This window comes from Cynoglossus semilaevis, chromosome 2, assembly GCF_000523025.1.
Source record: "Cynoglossus semilaevis isolate Cse_v1.0 chromosome 2, Cse_v1.0, whole genome shotgun sequence".
NCBI classification, from domain to species: domain Eukaryota; kingdom Metazoa; phylum Chordata; class Actinopteri; order Pleuronectiformes; family Cynoglossidae; genus Cynoglossus; species Cynoglossus semilaevis.
In genome coordinates, this window is record NC_024308.1 from 11,913,144 (window position 1) to 11,931,420 (window position 18,277).

Sequence of the window (18,277 nt, forward strand, 5' to 3'; positions counted from 1 at the left end):
GTCAAATGTTTACTTTCTCACTTCTGAAATACTTTAGGAGGGATGGATGATGGGACGTCTCCTGTGATCTATAATGTGCCTGTCTGTGTTCAGGTCAAGTGTTGTTGTTGGGAGTCATGTTAGAGGCGTGGGATCTTTTTCTCTTGTGTATAATATGTTACAGGTTGTGAGGATACAGTATGTAGAGTGGCATAAAGTAACATAAGACAAACAGCAGCCTCTTTATGAAGAAAGAGCTTCTCTAGCTGCTGTTTAACATAATTAGAAAAAGATGAAATTTTCATCAAAGACAATAATGGATAAAAAGAATTTTTTGTGCATTTTTGAAAGTGAATTAATTGTCATTGTGACATAGCACACAACAGCACACAATGAAATGTGACCTATGCTTCTTACCCATCACCCAAGGGAGCGGGGGGCAGCAGTGAGTGGGGACGGTGTCAGGCTCAGTGCACCTCAGTGGGAACTTGGCAGATTGTGGAGTCAAACCTGCAACCTTCTGGACCCAAGGCACTGACCCTAAAACACATGCCCTGTGTGAGGCTCGAACTCACGATCTTCAGATTATGATTCTGACGCACTGCCTACTGCACCAAGACCTGTTGTTGTGGCAAAAAGTTATGAACTACGTGACAAATGTCTATTTATCATGTTTGGTAGTGACTGAGTGAAAATGTTGGGCTGTGCACTATGCACTTAAGGTGAAAGTCCAGGCAGATCTGCTCAGATTAGAGTGGTTAACATGTTTTATCTAATGCAAACCCAGACTCATTTACAATAAAATACTTGCGTCTTTATAGTCTGGATACTGGAAAGGAAACAGAAACAGTACTTTAACACATACTTGTGTATGTCTGACTAGTATTTCTGACTAGTTTCTGAGTATGTATTTGTAGTATAACTTGTGCAGGACACATCTACAGTGACATGGAGAAGGTGTCTTATCTTCCCCAGCTGTGTGGTTTCCATCACTGGAAACAATTAAACCTTGTGCTGCTTGGATGAGTAATAGGACCTGGAAGTGGTTTGATGACCACACTGTTGTTATTTTTGTGCCTTAATTCAATTGGTTGGATTGTGTTTGTCTAATGTGATTGTGAAAATGGATGCCCTTGGTCTAAAAGAGGCAGCCAGCATGGACATTAGAGACTGACTGAGAATAACCGTCCTCTAATGCTGTCTTCTGTGTTGTTTGCTCTGGTATTTGGAGAGTATCTGTCAAATGGCCAAGTCTGTTTAGATCATCCACTGAGCAGAACGCTGGGATGGCTCTATTTATATTCCATAATGAAATTGCATGCTCTGACAATTCTCTGGAGAAGTCAGCCATGGGAAAAAAGTGCAGGTCAAACCAACATGGGGGGTAGAGGGGGAGGAAGGTTGGACTGATCCGGAGAGGCTGGAGAAACCTCCGGGGAGGGACCAGACCTTTGGTGTTCCTTGACTGTGAGCTTGTACTCCGGTTCTCCTGGGTATACTTTCATTTTGAGCTTAGCTCTTGTGCGTCCACCTCTGCCGAACTCTTACTCTCTTCACTGACCTTCTGTCAGCACTACTGGGAATTCACTCAAGTCTGTTCTTTCTTTACTGTAAACAACAACCAAGATGCCAGAGATCCTCGGGAGTCAGAAGGAAATCTGTTCCTGCAGCCAGTGGACGGAGTCCCTGCTGAGTTCCTCCTGACCTACAAGGTCAGCCAGTGTTTATCAAACCAAAAAAGGAAACTGAGCCTTCAAAAAGAAGCTTTAAGAAAAGTACAGTGCATATAGAGTTTCACAGATTTCTTTCTTACTTCCTAAAGGTCTTAAAATTATATTTAAGTGTCTGTTTGTCTGAAAAGCCTCTGTGATCTTTCAGTAGTTTTTCAACCAGCCATGTGAAATTTTATGGGACAAACCGCTCGTATCAGTGAGGAAAAAACTTCAACTCTTTAAAATCTTGAAAATGACACACAGCTGTTCGGGAGTCTGTGCAACGCGGTGGTTACAAGCATCATCTGGCCAAAAGATGCACCGACGCAGACAGGGTGTAGTCGACTCCCACCTCGCACGCTTCTCAATGAACCGCAGCTCTCAGAGGTTCAGGACTTGGTAGCACATTTTTGAGGTTAATTATAAGGAGACCACTGTTTAAGATGCATTTCCATCTGGTATATCCTCTCAAATGGGTGAAAGTCGTGAAGGCAATCTAACACAGTTTTAAGAGACGAGTTTAAAGGTTTACTCACATTCACTAGTATCTAAAGTTTTATTTGAGTCCTTGAAGGTCTCTGTTCATGTTCCCTTCAGGGAACAGCGTGTGTTTAATAAAATGTAGTGGTGAATTTACGTGTTTCTGGGTGAATTTTCATACAAGCACAAAGGTAGCAAGATATCCAATATGGCAGCCATTGGGAACGGCTTCCATGAAGCAGAGCAGCTAATACTGGGGCAATCAAAATAACTCCAGCTTGTACACAGAAGGCTGTGTCTTTCAGGTGATTCTAACGACCCTCATTCACACCTGGACTGTGGTAAAAACAAATATCCTGACGCTGGGTCACGGGGTGAACGACCTGCATTGTTTAACAGAACGACTCTACAGTCACAGTCAGGTATTCAGCCCACAGAGGCTTCACACATGGACCTCTGCAAGAATCTGGAAGTAGAATCCAAAGCTACCAACGTTCCCATCAATAAACCCTAAAAGCTACCCTTAGCATTTTTAAATAAGCAGTAGTAACGGTAGTAGCAGAACCACAACAAGTATGATGTCACAAAAACAATTTTCTGGAAAATTCTGGAAAAGCTTTTAAGCAGGAAATTGAGGATAAATCACAATAACACCTGATAAAGCACGTCTAAGTCTAACGATGGCCCACTATTGTTTTGAATAAAAATGTTTGCCAACTAAGATGAGAACTTGAGGAGAACTTGTCCTCCCATATCAGCTGATCTGTAATTGGTCACATTAGAGTCAGTTGGTGCATACCGTGCTGAAGCCCGGGTGCGTCCCTTCCCATGTCCCTCACCTGGGCGCGGCACACTTGCACTCACACTAGCAGTAGAATCTGGACTTTAGTGGGAAAAGGTACTAGCCATAGAATCTGGACTTTAGTGGGAAAAGGTGCTTGGGCACGGCCCTAATGTGAGTTATTACTATTTTACCACTGGGTTACATGGGACTGGTGTTATTGTGATTGTTGCCTCTAAAATGACAATGAACCACGACAGATAAACTGGGCATAACATCTACAGCATCAGCACCATATAAATATTAACGCTAATAACACACATGCTACACATACCGAACATACTTTCACTGAGACGCGGTACAGTATGAACTCTCTGATGCCTGGTACTGTATGTGAACCGTATATAAAGTCAATAACGTGGTGCACGGAGGTCAACCGTTCTCCTGAACGACCTCCGTTTCTCCATTAGGTTAAACTGGAGATGGTGTAAGATGCTGACAGGAGTCCATATACTGCATGAACAACTGCTCATCCACAGGAGGGCACACTGGCAGATTGGATGGAAGTAATTGAATGTGTATGTGTGTGTGTGTGCACATTGTGGGGGTGTAACACAACCTTTGGTGAGAGTCGGTTGTTTCTGTGACATCACTTAATGTGATTGAGTGGGGTGTGGGGGTGAGGGCATTTACTCCCCAAAGGGGGTTTGTGCAGTTCTACCTTTTCCAATGCGTTGTTTCTATACACATACATTAACTGAACTGGTGTGATGCACACGCAACACAAGAACACCAAGTGCACTGATGCTACCTGACCACACGCCGGTGTCCAAACACAGGGCAGTAACCAGGGGGCGATTCCATCGATGGAAATGTGATTCCTATTGATCTGGAAACATCATTTCCATGTAAATCACATTTCCTTCCTCGAAGACAGAGGCTAAATGACTGTCAACGTTTGACAAGAACGTCAAAGTTGTATTATGCAGAGCTTCTGCATCAGTTAACCAGCTAGGGCCTACTTTTGGAGTTGATGCTGACGCACTGTGGAACCATAACAGTCATGTTGAAGAATACATATGAGAAGCTTCCATTCCTGAGGCCAAGGATGGTACTTGAATTTATAAATGATGCCATTGAGGATGGGTCTTTTCAGGACTGAATTAGATGGTTGGATGGATGGACGAATAGATAGATAGATAGATGGATAGATAGATAGATAGATAGATAGATAGATAGATAGATGGATAGAGTGATGTAGGGATGGTTCACAATTATGTAGGTTTGTCTAAATTATAAAACATGTTAGACATTAACGCAGAAATGATAAATCAGCACCATGGAGCTTTTTCTATGTTAATTAACGTTGTTGTTGTTCTTGCTGTGATGGTTTTATACTAAAATCCACAGAGACACTGACAGCGTTCTACTGAAAGACTTTATTGTCTAATTAGACAAAAACACTGCACAGTAATTAATCATTAAGACGACGTAGTCATAAATCGTTACATCAACTAATGTGTGTGTGTGTGTGTGTGTGTTGCCTTATTATTCCACAGTAAAATGATTTGTTCTACTGATAAGCGACAGTGTTTGGGTGACGTGACCTCTGCGTCTCAGTTTTTGCTGATCTTTCTGCCCAATGTTGTTTTACTCTATCATGACTGGCGGCACAGAGACAGCCTGGTTCCCAGCCTCTGTATCAGCCTCTTGTTGAGACTGAGACGTCAACGCCCAGGGGTGTTTGCAGCAGTGGGGGTATCTGTAGTGTTGCTGCTAATCAGCCATTAGACTGATAAAAAAAAGGAGACTTGGTTAAAGACTAACTGGCTGTGAAAAATAAACTGCAGAAACCCTATACTGAGCACATATCCAGATCAAATGTATAATATATTTTTTTATAAATTCAAGTTTGTTTGTTTTTTATTTTAAATTACTGATTTATAGTATTTTTGATTTGATTTTTAGTATTTTTCTAAACCAATGATTATCAACTTGTGGCTCACGGGCCAAATCTGACCCACCAAACTAGCCGATCCGGTCCATGACTGGATTCCAAAATAAACAATAATGTGACACAAAAGTGTGATTTTGCCCATCAATAAATACAATAAATACCTGTCCAGCTCTTAACGTTAGGGGAAACACTGCTGACCTAAACATGGATTTTACTTGAGTGAAAATGTAAAAACATGGATTTTTGGACGGACATGGACGGTTAATCTGACACTTCAAATTATTCCACAGAATCAGGCTGACATTCTGTAAATATATTTTAAGTAAGTAGAGATTTAAATAGAGATGTGTTTGACTGCAGTCATATTACAGTATGTAATTATATCTGACATCAACAGGTTTACTTTTTTTCAGTGAACCCGCCACCAACTCTTCTCTGAATGTATTTCCCAGTTTCTTTGGTGTTTTCAGCCCCTCTGGAGGACATGAACATCTTTCATTCATGTCTCCCCTGTACCAGCTGAAGCCAGCTGATAGCAAACTGACAGATTCCAGAGCTGTTTTGCTGCAAAAACTCACTGGACTTTGAGCGGATGAAAAATATATTTTCGTGGGTCTTTATCAGTTGAATTAGTTTAACTGTGTTGTGATTCCAGTTGTCATTTTATTTATTTATTTATTTCCTGTTGACAGAGTCGACCTGAAGACGTTGCATACGTTGGTGACTGCATGTGAATCTACATGAAGCACCAGTCCATCTCCCGGTGGCTGAGCCAGCTGGGTCTGCCCCAGTACTGCACTGCTCTGGAGCAGGAGTACGATGGTGTGGAGGTAACTCAAAGACAAAAAAAAGAAAAAACAAAAACAATTGTTTTTTACCTTACAGTTTCTTAAATGGTTTCCTCCTCCTCTGCTGAATGGGGGGGGGGGGGGGGGGGGGGGGGGGGGGGGTGAAAAGTATGTAGTCTTGTGTGATTGTTGTGGTATTCTGATCGCAGGGTGGTTTAGGGCGTGTACTGTACCACATGGTAGGAATGCCTGGAGTAGCTGGTCAACAGTTCCAGTCCTGACCTGAGCAACCTTTGCTGCTTTCTTTCACTCTGAGTTAAAAAATACTCACAAAAATATATTTTAAAAAATGTTAATTGTTAACACCGTTGAGGAGTGCCACAAAAATGTTGATGTGTACTTTCTAGACTGCACCTTAGGCCAACTATGGCGCTGTCTCCCTCACTGTGCCTCTCTGGGTTATTTTACCCATTTTTATAACAATAATATAAAATGTTTTCTTAATTATTATTATTTTATATTATCAATATATTTGTTTATATCTATGTTTTTGATGTTACGATTAGGGGTTAATTTAATTAATCATTATTATATATATATGTATATTTCTGCGGGGCTGGAATGAATTAATTGGTTTTTAGTTATTTTTAATTAAACTAAAAAAATTCAATCGACATACGAGTGCTGTTGTGGAACAACTCGTTCTACCACTGTATATATATATATACTGTACTTCATCACTGGCTTCTTCAACTGAACAGACGTTGATGTAGAAGCTGTTTTAACATCCAGCCATTAATCTATTTCATTCTGTTACTTACATAACAGCGGCTCCCGGACAAGACTGATTGGCCAATAAGACATGAATTATACAATTACTCTCTGCTAATGTTTACCCAGAAGGCCTTGCTGCAATAAGCAGTAGTGTAATGGGAGAGAGATGCAGCACAGGACAGAGTAATATTTTTGTATCTAATCATAAAGTTAACAGGGCCAGAATCTTTTTAAACCAAATTTTCTGCATCTTATGTTTTATTCATCCTTTATTTTCCAGGTAAATAAAGAAAATAAGATAATGCAGTCAAAGCAGGGCTATGCAGGGAATTAGCAGCATGCTACCAGCATGTACGTGGTATACACCAGTAGTACGGTTGTATTCAGAAGTATTCACACTATTTTAGCTATTTGTTAAAATCATTTGGATTCCTGTCAGTCTGAACCAGGGCTCATTTATTATTGTCAGTTATTATTTGAAATCTAATGTCCAGTCTTGCTGGATGGTCTTCCAGCCAATTCCCCAAACCATCCTTAAATCTAGGTTGGTTTGGGTTTTTTTTCTCACCACCTTCCTAATAATCTCTTTTAAAAACTTTCATTGTGGATAAAACCAACATTAACTTTGTCAACATGAGGCCTCCACAGGACTGGAATGGGATTTGTTGTCATTGTCCATCACTGCATGATGGAGAGAGAGAAAACATGTCAACCTGCTGTTGGTCACAAAAAGGAGACGGGTGAAGTGAAGGGAGGGGGAGATGGGAAAAATTAGGGTTCGCCTATTGTACTTTTGTCTACACACACACACACAGAGACTGTGGGAAATGAAGGTTGTGTTCATACGCCTGGTATGTGAGTGTGGTTGTGAACGAGTGTATAACTGAGAGAGTTGTGTTTTAGTTCATGTTTTCCCTTCAATCTCTCTCTCCCTCTCTCTCTCCCTCCCTCCACATGCTCTCTGTTGTTCAGTGTAAATGTATGTCCTCAAAATAGACTTTTGTTTGTGATGAACTAGGAGAATAGTCTTATTGTGGCAAAAACAAAACAATAAGGCCTTGGTTTGGTGCCTTGAGCTGGGCGTGTCCTGTGATGACAGTGCACCAGTCAAACACACCCCCCTCCGCTCCCCACTCACCCACACACACATACACAGTGTGGGTGTGTTTCTGTGCAGTTCCATTACTGCACAAGGTTGAGTTGTGGTTCAAAGACTGGGCGCCTCTTCTCGGTCATTTGTGTTAATGGCACACTGACGGTCGGAGCGAGGATGGGTGTGTTTGTTTGTGTGTTTTAGGAACGTGCTGTAATGAAAGGGTCAGGTGGGGGGAGTCGCAGGGGGCGGGGGTACGGCACACTTTAAGAAGGTGGTTGGTCACCAGTGACCTCAGCACTACGTTGTCACCACATTGTCTAGACAGACGGTGCTTTACCTGATGTCAGTCAGTCAGGATTGTCTGTTAGTTAGGATGGACTCAGGTGTTTGTCCTGACGCTGGTCATAATGAAACCCAAATAACACGTGGGTTGGTTTGGAATTAAAACAAGGTCGTCTGAAATGTCGAGAAATTGATAAGAAAAAATATTTGTTACTTGCTTCATTTTATTTCTTTGTAGAATATTTTCTAATTTTCTAGAGAATCAGTCTTGAGAGTTTTGTCTGTGGAGCCCAGTCTTAGGTTTATTCCTTTGGCTTCATAAAAGATACATGTGCGTTAATAAATATACATTTTATTTCTTTGTAGAATATTTTCTAATTTTCTAGAGAATCAGTCTTGAGAGTTTTGTCTGTGGAGCCCAGTCTTAGGTTCTCCAGTGGCCCTGGTGGGGCAGTCCTGAGCCCAGTGGAAAGAGCATCAGGCTTGTTATCATGTGTTCAAATCCCCAGGAAATGATTGAATGTAGAGGACAGAAGTCTTTGTCTGTAAATACATTATACAGTCAAAGACCAAATCACCACTTATTTCCTTCTTCCTGGATAAAGGCCTGCGTCACCGACAGGTGTTTTTAATCTGATATCCTGACGAGCTGAACCTCTTGTCACTAAAGAGTTTGAACCCTGACATGTGACTAACATATGTTCGCTGGAAAATGATAGCCCGTCTTCTCAGTGCAGTCAATCACTCCGGCGGTTGTGCACTCCGCTGCTGCTGCTGACCACGCCGTCACTTCGCTCCAACTTTTGTTTGTCGAGGATGTCGTGTAAATAAAGCCAGTAAAACGGAGCAAAGCACTGGGTCACTGGGGTCACAGTCCCCTACAGAACGGCTGCACAAGGTTAAAAACTGAGGGCAAGGGAGCAAAATCATAAAATGGTGTAAAAAGGAAAAGGAAGCCAGCGTCATGTGATATCACAGTCAGTCACTCTGACTCTATGTCTCCGTCCAATGCCACTTTTGGACTAAAGTAACGACCTCCAGAATATTCTAGTCTCCTTCCAGTGTGACCTGAGTAAGACGAGTGTCTGACAAAGGTCAAAGTCAGGGCTGACACACTGTGCTGTCAAAGTTCAGTTCGGGTCGAATGGGCAGGTTTTCTCAAGTGATTTTCACAAATGGCAAAAAGAATTGGTTGGTAACCACACGGTATCTTTAACAAATTCTCATATAGGATTAAAAGAATTTAAGCTCCTCATTTACAAAATTGTTGTTGAGGTTTGGTAATATTGTTCTTTTGGTTTAACATGGTTTAACATGTTAAGGATTTCTTTTTTGTAAAATTATATTTAATTAAATATGAATAAGTATCAATAAATATTGTATAGACTTCTACTTTGCATGAAAACAAAAGGGAAAAACATGGACTTTACACTGTGTTTATAGTTAATTAGGTTATAATTGTACTTCTAATTAGGTTGAAAATGAGTTGACACCCCTGGTCTGAACAATTACTGTTTTGTCCAGAGTGAGGTCCAGACAGCGACCAGGGTCTTCTTCACAGTCTACAGTTACATCGCTTCTCTTTCCAATGTTAAACCTGTATGTTCTCATGTTTTCCAGGACCTTCTCCACCTCTCAGAGTATGACCTCCTGGAGCTCGGAGTGCACAATCACCTCCACCGTCTGCACCTCCTCACCTCCCTGCGCCTCCTCTGGGAGCGGGAGCGGAGGAGAGGTAGGTTTTATCTTTTCTTATCTGTCACATCCAGCGGTTCCACCTGTCTGTCTGTCTGTCTGTCTGTCTGTGTACGGAGACAGACAGACAGACAGACAGCATTAGTGTCATGTAAAGACATGCTTATGCCTGGGGGGTCTCCTCCTCCTGCTGCTGGTGGTGGTGGGTGTCGGGGGGTTGGGGGGAGGTGCCTGCGGGTGGACACCGCTGTGTCTCACACACACACACACACAAACGTGAACACTTTCAAAGCTGTCAGTAAGTTAGCAGCGGAGCTGAGGCCTGCAGTCCTGCTGATTTTAATCACTGTGTGTGTGTGTGTGTGTGTGTGTGTGTGTGTTAGTGAGAGACAGGCGGCCTTGTTCGCTCCTGTTCCCATGCATTATACTGTGAAATATAGCTGTTGTCCCGGTGATACTGCAGACAAGTGTTTTTTATTCTCAGAGAAGACAATGTTTTAGTGGAACTTTCAAAAATAATTTGCAAAACACAGGAATTCAACCCTTACACAATACAGAGACGAAAATATCCCACTGACTATTTCAAAATGGGCTCACTTTATATTTATATATATATTTCTCTTTTTTTTTTCATTTTGCAGCTCAGCCAGTGAATCCTGTTTCACCCTCAGCGTAGTCACAGATTTTGACTTGCTACTGGAATCGATCATTTGTACGTGAGACCCACATTGTTGGCCACATATTCGTAGATGTCAGACTGTCAAAGAGAATCAATCTGTACACATTCACTCAAACAAGCTTTAATTAGGTCTCTCCTACAAGGCATTGTTGGGGAGCTAACATCCTCTCTATGGCGCCTCCTGTCTCCAGCAACAAGTGGGTACAACTCCTGCACATCCCACCGACTCAAGTCCCCAGAATCCACACACAACATGGTGAAACCTGCTCTTCCATATTTTGCACGGAACAAACTGCAACGTTCTGTTTGGTTCTAGGACTTTACTGAATATTTTAACTGCTCTGAATTATTTGAAATTATTTTTAGAAGATTTTCTTTTTCTAAGTCTATGTAAGTTTATCTTCCAATAACGTACGATTGTTATTATAGTGATATACTAAAACCTAGTAATAAAATGAACAGTAATTCCCAGTGTTTAACTGTGGACACGTTTGCACATATTGAAAGTGACATTTTTGGCCCCTTGGTTGCATTAGTTATGAGATCATCGAGGCCTTCCTCATATGCCAATTCTTTTTTTTGATTTTTGACCAAAAGGAAATTAGGAACATTAGTCTTGAGAACTGAAAGAAAAGAACAAATAATGAAAAACACAAGAGCTTCACTGTGAGTCACAAAACAGAAATGAAGGCAGAACACCGACACGACGACAGCTGACTGAACTTCACTGATTTTTACATTCCTAAAACCACGGCACGGGCGCTGGTGGAGCCTCGCGCTGCAGGTTTAGGACCGTCGCTGAGGTGGAACAGCCTGTAGTTGAAGTCACTCCGTCACCAACTACTGTGGTATTATCTGTCTGTCTGCCTACCTGGCAGCCTGCCACCCCTATCATTACTACAAAGGCTAGATTTGTTCAGCTAATGGTAACCTCCTTACACACACACACGTGCACACACACACGTGCACGCTCACAAAACACTCCGCAACTGCCTCCAAAGTTGCAAACTCAACATTTGACCCAGAAAGGAGAATTCCTTTGAGAGTTTTACCATAAAAAAACTTGCAACACTCACAAACGTCCAGGCCCAGATTACCTTCATCCTTTTTCTGTTTGTTGGCAACAGTATGTGATTAGGCACGAAGAAAAACCCTGTGTGGGGTGTGTGTGTGTGTGTGTGTGTGAGTGCCAGGTACTTTCCCCTTTGGCGGCAGAGAATCAGAGATGCTCCGATTTGTAAAATTAGAGGCTGGAAAAGTGAAGCATCGGTGGAGTCACGTGTGCACCTTCATGTTACACACAATTTGAAGTATAATTTGAGGTACAGTTACAGTATTTGTTTATTATTTTGAGCTCGACTGTAGAATGAAAAACTGAATCTGTTTTGTTTTGTCTCTTTAGAAAAACGTACATAAAATTATTTACATATTTACACATATGTATATTTAAAAAACAACCGTTAAAATACAGTTAATCCTTGCTTTTACGACATGATTATTCTGTATGTAACAAATGGAATCCATTCATTGGAATCCATTCACAGGCCAGATTGGACATTTTGGTGGGCCAGAGTCAGCCCATGAGCCACCAGTTGATAGCCACCAGTCTATAGTTTCATACAGACCTAGCGTTTACAATGGAAATGGAAGAAGTAGTAGTTGAATTCAGTCGTATAAACAATCACAAGAAATATCCAATAAGGAAAATACACACAGACTGTGTAAGTACACCAAACCAAGTACAGCTGCCAATACATCTAAATAAAAAACCTCATGTATTTCAATTATAATTAACTTATAATGCCATCAAAGATACTATTTTAAAACATCTTTTAATTCAAACATAATTCTTAGAGTGAATATAAATGAAAAAAAAAAGAAGCTGAGACTGAGATTCAGGAACTGTTAATGCCAGGACACACACACAGACATTCTACAGACATGTCAAACATGGACCTGCATGGGTGTTAACACTGTGTGTGTGTGTGTGTGTGGCTGAGAGATTGAGATACAACAGGTGTTCATTCAGTTTGTTTTCTTGTTTGTGTTTCTGCTGGACAGTGGAGTTGCCATGGGGCTGAGTCTGGGGGCTGCTGTGTGTTTACAGACTAATACCCTGTGATAACACCGAGGGGGGTGTGTGTGTGTGTGGGGGGTGTCCATCAAATTACCATGGGGCCGACAGTGGTGTTAATCCAAGATGATGTTTCGTCCGTCTCAGATTCTGATTCCTCTAGGTCGACTGTTGTCAAGTCAAACACTCCTTATTTCACACAGCGCCTGTGTTTTGATGCCAGGAGTTCAGAATGTCCTCACGTCCTCATTCACAGCTGCTGTAGATCAGTGCTTTAGTCTACAAACACACACACACACACACACTCCCCCCAGGCCTGCAGTTCAACACTGAACGTTAAGCTTCTGATAAAATAACGTCAAACAAACGTTAGGATCTGAATTCCGAGGTTTGAAACAAAACACTTCTTACTACAATTAAACAAAAATGAAATCTTGTGCCGTGGTGTCAAAGGTCGGGGATGAACTGTTTCATGCCTGTTCAGATCACACTGTTAATAATAATGTTATCTTTAGTTACCTTTTTTTACTTCTAATATTATGACAAAAAAAAACAGATGGAGCTGCAGCTCTGGATAATTTTTGTTATTGATTATTAGTTAGTTTCTTCTAAAGATGTGATTAAAAAATGATTGGAACAGGTGAAAAAAATCCCAATTCCGGTCCATATCAATTTCCAGAATGAATAAAGTTGAAGCTAATCTAATCTAATCTAATCTAATCTAATCTAATCTAATCTAATCTAATCTAATCTAATCTAATCTAATCTAATCTAATCTAATCTAATCTAATCTAATCTAATCTAATCTAATCTAATCTAATCTAATCTAATCTAATCTAATCTAATCTAATCTAATCTGATCTGATCTAATCTAATTTAATCTGATCTGATCTGCTCTAATCTAATCTAATCTAAATTTGGTAAAAAATCAAATATCTGTTTTAGTGCACTTGGCCTGTGTTTATAAATGTGTCCCACCTTGGTCAACACTGTAAAAAATGTTTATTTATAATTAAAATACATATATATATATATATTTATATATAAACATGACTTTTTAGAGTGTGAGGCTGGAACCACAGGAATGAGGAGTGGCCTAAACATCCAAGAGTTTACACCTCACACTTTCCTGATCAGAAACACACACACACACACAAACACACACATCTGTGCATGTGTAAAAAGAATGAAGGGAGTGAATGAGGGGAGAGGGAGATGTTTGTATGGAATGAGGGGGGAGAGGCTGAAGGAGGGAGGAGGAGAGGATAAAATTAGAGAAATGTTTTTTACATAACTTCAACCCGACAACCTGCAGATAAAAGACAAACCCGACAAAAGAACCAGAAAGGCTGAAATCTCTCCTAATGGGAGGTGAAATAAATCAGCTGGAGTCAAATCAAATTATGCACAGGTTGGAGCTGTTGTGGGCGGAGAAGCCAAACCCACCTGGTTAATGGTTAGGGAAATTTCAGTGGCCGCAGACAGATTGTCGGTCAGTGATTGGAAATGAGTGACTCAGCACGGCGTTGTGCCAAAATGCTACATCGCCAGGGGCCGGAGTGCCAAAGGGTTTGGCCCGTGCATTCACATTAGCAGGAAGTGCAGGAAGTGGCCTAATGGCGTGTCCATCTCCAAAGGAGATTTAAAATAGCAGTAAAATAAATATTTTTCTTCTGAAGCCTGTTCTCCACTTAAAGATAAAGCTTCAATTTAGCTGCGTTTCCTGTGCAGTGCTGTAATTCTGTATGCACTATTAAAGATCTGCAGAGAAAAACTCCCCTGAAGAGGAAACGCTGCTGCGTTAATCTGTTGGTTTCATGACCAACAGACCAAATGTGGTCCAGAATACTCTGCATACCATACAACGAACAATGAAATATCAGTTTTCTCTTTGTTCTTTTGGTTGGACAAAAGTCAAATAGTGAGTAGTAAAAGAGCACTTGTTTTTGGCAACCGAATGTTACTGCTGGGTTGCCAGATTGAGCCTTGATCAGACCTGTCTACCTGGAATCAAACATCTGGGTTAACTTGTTCGAACCGTATTACATGTAGCTGAGTTAATATTATTTAAAAAATAAAACAAAATTAGTTTTTATTTATTTAAAGACACAAAGAAATAAAAAAAAAACCCATAGAATTCACTTTTGTAAAAATGTAGATTCCAGATTAAAAACTATGTTGTGTCCTGGGACTTAAGAATGATAATATTATAGACAATAACACCACCTGTAGGGGAGGATGAGGCTTTTTTCTTTATTTTCACTAAATCAGAATACTTTTTGTACTTTTTAAAAAACTAGTACAAGTACTAGTGTACTGGTGTACTAATATTGACGTTCTTACAGTAAATGATTCTTATCTGTTGGCATGAATTACGAGGACACATCTGCCCCCCACGACCCCTCACTGTGATCACCCTGTGTTGTTTTAAGGTTGCAGGTGAGTCAAGAGATGATTACAGATTACTGTCCTGACTCACAGCTCACAGTTTCTGGGAAAAATCTCCTGCACCCTCACAAAGAATGTTCACGTGTCGGTGTGGAAGAGCTCTGACTTTTTTTCGGCGTACAGATAGATTGAACTTTATTAATCCATCGGGAGTTCCCTAGGGGAAATTATGGAAGTTATAATGAATATTACTACTTAGAATTATAAAAATAAAACTGATAAAGAAACCACATCAGAATATAATGATGTGATCAAATTCCGATTGTTATGGTAAAAAGTCCCCGATGTGTGATAAAACCATTATTCCTTTGACAGTTTGGATAAAAATATATACATAAATGCTCTTAATCATTATTCAACTGTTTGTGCTGAACATTTCAATTATTTATAAATCGGACTGAAACTACTGTCTGTGCTTTCTGGGGTATTATGGTTCAAACATCCACAATGCCTTTCACCCAGTTCAAAGTGTAAAAAAAATACAATTTTGGCCACATGGTGGCAGATTTTATCAGAAATGATTAAGTGATAATTGAAGAATGGAAGGATAAATAAAACAAGGGAAAGTGAACTACTCGAACCTGAAACCCCCTCAGACCCAAGTCCACATCTTTAACCACTAAGCCACAACTGCCCCATACAGCGTTGGGGTCAATACAATGTGTACATAACAAAAGCCAGGATTTTGGTAAAATATACTTTCTCCAGGGCCAGGGTGTGCGTGTGAATGAAAGTCCAAACCTCACAGTAAAACCTCCATAAACACACACACACACCTAGAGGTGGACCAGGTTTTAACCACAAGGTAACTATGTTTAACTTTTTAAACGACCCTGGACTCTGCGCAATACATAAAAAGCAACTTTTCCTGCAGTAAAGGTTTGTGGTGCAGGACCTGCTTGTGGCTTAAGATAATGTTTGGATGTTCACCAAGCAGGAGAACAAGGTCTGTGACATTCTTGATGACCTTGGAATACTCTAAACCAGGGATAAATCAGGGACCCAGTAGATCAGGGTCTAGCAGTAGATCTCAGAGGGAGTGCTGGTAGATCCTGAGCAATTACATTTAAAAAAAAATAATTAAATTCTACATGTCATTCTATTTTAAGATGCTAATCGCTAGGGCTAAAGTAAGGGCCATATAAGTATTGAGTCAGACAGTAGTGTTTCATACAACTACTGCGATTTAATCAAAGTACCTGAATATATAATGTGTATAATAAGATATTCAGTGTATATAAGACACATAATATATATTTAGTGTTTTCAATGTAGGTCACTTTACCCTGGTCATTTGAGAAGTGTGGACACCCCTGCTCTAAATGGAGATTTACCCTGACCCCAGGTCACAGTCAGCCACAGAGGCATTATTATTAATAAGCCACAATTAGAACTTTAGGCTCGAGGGTTAATGACTGGACCCTTGGGTTACTGGGTTTGGTAACTATTTGTCAAACAACTGGTCAGGTGACAGCTAAAACAGTGTGCTGCAGTGTGCAGGCACAGAGGCATTTATCAGCACAACACAGGGTAGAACTGGTGTTCCAGCCTTGTTAGAGAGGCTAAAGTCTGCTTGCTTGCCAACAGCAAAAAAATTCAAACAATTTCAAACAAAACAAACGTATCATTCGAGTTTTTAGAATTTGAATGAAAAGTAACCGTCCTCACACGAGTTCGGTTTCTATTCCTTATTTATGTTTATAAACATTGTCTTTTCCCTTTTCTAATTAAAAACACAACTTTGTTTTTGGACTTTCTACAACGCGGACCCTTTTTCTCCCTCGGGCTCTTTCACAGCCTTCAGCAAATGAAGTGTAAATAACTTAAGAAAAAAGGACACATCCTGTGAGTCTGTGTGTGTGTGTGTGTGAGCGTGTCCGTCCAATGCGGGCCATCTGAGCTCTTACAGGAGCAGGATGGCCTCGGTGTATTGTCTTAGAGGAAATACACCCTGACATACACACACACACACATATATATATATAAACACACACACATCGACATGCACACACACGCACGTGTCTGGGAGTTATCAACTCTAGACAATACAGAGGAACAGGAGGACAAAGGCAGGAGAGAGTGTCGTCCTGAGGGCCAGATGTAACACACACACACACACACACTCACTGACACACACACACTCATGACCTCATACCTGGCATCATGACACATCCAGGACTCCTGTAGTTGTTTCATCCGATACATCATGTTAAATCCAGTCATCCTGCTCCAACATTCCACTCATATTTCCAGGTTTTTGTTTCTTTACAAACTCTCCGACCCAAATGTTAAAGTCCACGTGGCGCTGATTTATGATTGGCCCAACATGCACTCAAGTAGTAAAACTTGATGAGTCTTGAGTGAACCTCAAATTGCTCAAACATGTCGCTGCTGTGTGTGTGTGTGTGTGTGTGTTTGTGTGTGTTTTCGTTCCCTCTCCACAAATAGCACCCATTAGGTCACAACGTCTGAATCTTCTCTTAGTGCCACAGCAGTTGGTGGTGTTGGTGTAAGAGGTCACAAACAAAAAGCCTGGGAGCATGAAATATGAGGCTGAGCAGGCGATGAACACACAGTGAAGTGGGTGGAGGAGGAGAAGAGAGAGGAGAGGAGAGGAGAGGAGGAGGGCAGAGGGGAGGTTTTATTCTGTGCTGGAAGGCAGAAGTTTTTTTGGGCAGGGGGGTGAGCACGGGGGGTGGGGAGGGGTCAAGAGACAACCTGGGTCAGAGGGAAAGAAAGACAACTCCTCCCAAATTCAGAGGAGCAGGAGGAGGGGCCGGGAGAAATCACTCCCTTGAGGAGAGTTAGAGGAGGGCAGGGCTTGTGATGGTGCACCGCTACTTGTTGTTGCCTGTCTGAAGGAGCGTGAGTGTGTGTGTAGCCTTTGAGCCGGTCACCACTCAGTCAGTCAGTCACTTGAACGCACCATGAATAATTCTGATAGGAGCGCATAAAGCTGAAATAGAAATCAGAGGAGTGACGGAGACGGACGGAGGAGGTTCTCACAGGTAGGAATGGAAACTAGTGTGTAAAATCTAGGTGTGTGTGTGTGTGGGAATGTGTGTGTGTAGATGGAGATAGCAGGGCAGACAGGAGTGAGACCGTTATCTTTATCTACATCTTTCAACCTCAGGTTTTTAACTCGACCACTGGTTAAAAAAAGTCAGTTTTAGTCTCACACAAGGTTGTTTTTTTTTACAGCTCTTCACATGGCATTCCTTCATTTACACTGACATCCTCCTTGGCTTAGTTGCTCAAAGTGTTTGAGATTTACTCAGGGACTTTTTTAGGCAATAAGTTTCATCCCAAGGCACAGGGTGTAGCTGTGGTTGCTGGGGTTTGTGTTGCCAAGTGTGGAAACCCCAGCAGGAAATAATTACATGGAATCTGACAGATAAGTCAAATCTGTTTTTCTGTTTTAGTCCAGATTGTTGTTGTTGTTGTTTTACAAACAGTGTGGGCTTTTAGACGGCGGTTTATTTGTTTTAGTCAGTCGACACGTGTTGTTTCCTGTTTGTAAGAAAGGCTTAAA

The 18,277-nt window shown here is 41.1% G+C and overlaps 1 protein-coding gene and 1 long non-coding RNA gene across 2 annotated transcripts in view; both read left to right on the plus strand.

Moving 5' to 3' along the window:
- Nucleotides 1-9,574, plus strand: part of LOC112486311 (uncharacterized) — an 11,033-nt gene extending 1,459 nt beyond the window's left edge. The window contains exons 2-3 of the long non-coding RNA XR_003048736.1: nt 5,602-5,739; nt 9,470-9,574. This is a non-coding gene — a long non-coding RNA (uncharacterized LOC112486311). The remainder of the gene's footprint in view (nt 1-5,601; nt 5,740-9,469) is intronic.
- Nucleotides 9,575-17,469: 7,895 nt separating this feature from the next.
- Nucleotides 17,470-18,277, plus strand: part of bcar3 (BCAR3 adaptor protein, NSP family member) — a 36,831-nt gene continuing 36,023 nt past the window's right edge. The window contains exon 1 of the mRNA XM_017030660.2: nt 17,470-17,753. The gene's annotated coding sequence lies outside the window, so the exon portion shown is untranslated. The remainder of the gene's footprint in view (nt 17,754-18,277) is intronic.